The sequence below is a fragment of the Penaeus monodon genome, unplaced genomic scaffold (assembly GCF_015228065.2).
Source record: "Penaeus monodon isolate SGIC_2016 unplaced genomic scaffold, NSTDA_Pmon_1 PmonScaffold_26543, whole genome shotgun sequence".
NCBI classification, from domain to species: domain Eukaryota; kingdom Metazoa; phylum Arthropoda; class Malacostraca; order Decapoda; family Penaeidae; genus Penaeus; species Penaeus monodon.
The window spans coordinates 1-2567 of NW_023656966.1; the positions used below are offsets into that span (position 1 = coordinate 1).

The window sequence follows — 2567 nt, forward strand, 5'->3', positions numbered from 1 at the left end:
TTCCTTTTTTGCGCTTCTTCTTCTATCACCCTTGGTGATACTTTTGGGCCTTACCGGGCCTTCTTGGCAGCCTTTCCGGAAGTTTTGGGTGCATATGTCAATCGTCTTACGGCGAAGAATGAAGCTCCCCACTCACTTTTTCTTTTATTGTTCGACGCGCTGCCGCCTCCGCGTACAGGACCACGACTACTGGCTCCTAGGTCCGTTCCACTTTGCCAGCCGTCGCAATCTGACTCATTCAACCGGGGCCGCCTATAAAAGCTAAGCTCGACAAACAGCGATAAGGTTTATAAAGTACCTAACAAGCAACATCATGTCTGGTCGTGGTAAGGGTGGTAAGGTAAAGGGCAAGTCAAGTCCCGCTCCAGCAGGGCCGGCCTTCATTCCTTTGGCAGAATTCACCGCCTTCTGCGTAAGGGCAACTACGCCGAGCGTGTGGGAGCTGGTGCCCCCGTGTACCTGGCTGCCGTCAGGGAAATACCTGGCCGCTGAGGTCCTGGAATTGGCAGGTAACGCCGCTCGTGACAACAAGAAGACCGTATCATCCCCGTCATTTGGGCAGCTTGCCATCCGTAACGATGAAGAGCTCAACAAGCTGCTGTCTGGCCTCCCCATTGCCCAGGGTGGTTTTTCTGCCTAACATCCGGGCTGGCTCCTCCCCAAGAAGACCGAGAAGAAATAAACATTTTTCTTGGTTGTCCCTCTCAACATCGGCCCCTTTTAGGAGCCACAGCATCTTCCTAAGAGAAAATTGCAAATCTTTATAATATAATGCATACTCATAACCACACCCATACATTTTGTATTTATGACTTGAAAATTAGTAGCAATAAATGTACATCTATTCTATACGATTACAGACACAACGCATCATGTTTAAGAGAAAATGGATTACATTAAGTTAGAAAACGAAACACATTCAATTGATTTCACACATAAAACATACATACATACTCATACATATATACTCCCAATCACAAGACCCCATATAACCATTACATTTTGGGTATATGTTAAAGGCCACTGTAAGGCAATTTGTTGCACACATGTCTTACCTGACTGCACCTCATACATCTACATGTATACTTGTGTCAAGATCTCTATATATACACACACATACATATACTATAACCTATATGTATGTGTATATATACACATATATATGAAAAAATTTATACACATATATTATTCTAAATATGACTCAAAATATACACACACATATGTATGTATGTATGTATATATATATATTAAAAATATATATTTGAAGGGTGAGAGGATAGATGTGGATAGAAGATAGAAGATGAGAGGATAGAAAGAGGATAGAAAAAGATAGAAGAAAATAGAAGAGGATAGAAAAAGATAGAAGAGGATAGGATAGAAGATGAGATGATAGAAGAGGATAGAAAAAGATAGAAGAGGATAGGATAGAAGATAAGAGGATAGATGTGGATAGAAGATAGAAGATGAGAGGATATAGGAGAGATAGAAAGAAGATAAGATAGAGGATAGAATGTGGATAGAAGATGAAGGAAGAAGAGAAGAAAAGAAGAAGAGAAGAGGATGAAGAAGAAAGAGAAGAAGGATGAGAAGAGAATGAGGAGAGGAAGGGAATGAGAGGGTGGAAGAAAACGATAGAACGAGGGAGGGAAGGAAAGAAAGGATAGGAAGAAGGAAGGAGGGATGAAGAGAGGATAGGAGGTAAGGAGAAGGAAGGAGAGAGAAGAAGAGAAGAGAGAGAAGAAGTAAGGGAGAAGGAGAAGAGAGAGAAGGAAGAGGATGGGAAGGGAAGACGAGGGAACGAAGAGGAGAGAGAGGGGAAGGGAAAGGAAGGGAGAATGAAGGGAAGGGAAGAGTGGAAGGAAGGAGGGAGGGAAGGTGAGGAGGAAGGGAAAGGAGAGAAGGCAGAGGAGGGAAGGGAAGGAGAGAGGAGAAGGAGAAGGGGAGGGAAGGGAAGGAGGAGAGAGGAAAGGAGAAAGGGAGGAATGAGGGGAAGGAGAGGAAGGGAAGAGGAAGAAGGGAAGAGGAGGAAGGAAGAAGTGAAGAGGAGGAAGGAAGAAGGGAAGAGAAGGAAGGAGGGGAGGGATGGAGAGAGGGAGAGAGAAGGAGAAGAGAAGGGAAGGGAGGGAAGGGAAGAAAGAAGGGAACAGAGGGAAGGGAGAGGATAGAGGAGGAGGAAGGGAGGGGGTGGAGATGAGGAAAGGGGGAAAAAGGGAAGAGAGAGGGGGGGGAGGGGAAAAGGAGGGAAGGGGAAAAGGGGAAAAAAGGGAAAAGAAAAGGGGGGGGGAGGGGGAAAGGAGGGGAAAGGGGAAAGGGGAAAAGGGGGGAAAGGGAGAAAGGAAAAGAAAAGGGGGGAGGAGGAGGGGAAGGGGAAAAGGAGAGAAAGAAGAGAAGAGAAGGGAACAGGGGGGAAGGGGGGGAATAGGGAGGAGGGGAAGGGGAAGGGAATGGGGGGGAGGGGGAAGGGGGGAAAAGGGGATAGGGGGAAGGGAAGGAAAAAGGAAGGAGGAGGAGGGAGAGGAGGGGAAAGGAAGGAAAAAAGAGAAGAGGGGGGAGGAGGAGGAGGGGAA

General features: G+C 46.4%; 1 pseudogene; it reads left to right on the forward strand.

Annotated features, from left to right (window-relative positions):
- The first annotated feature begins 313 nt into the window (after window positions 1-313).
- On the forward strand, window positions 314-1025 carry LOC119570419 (annotated as a pseudogene).
- The last annotated feature ends 1542 nt before the right edge of the window (window positions 1026-2567 follow it).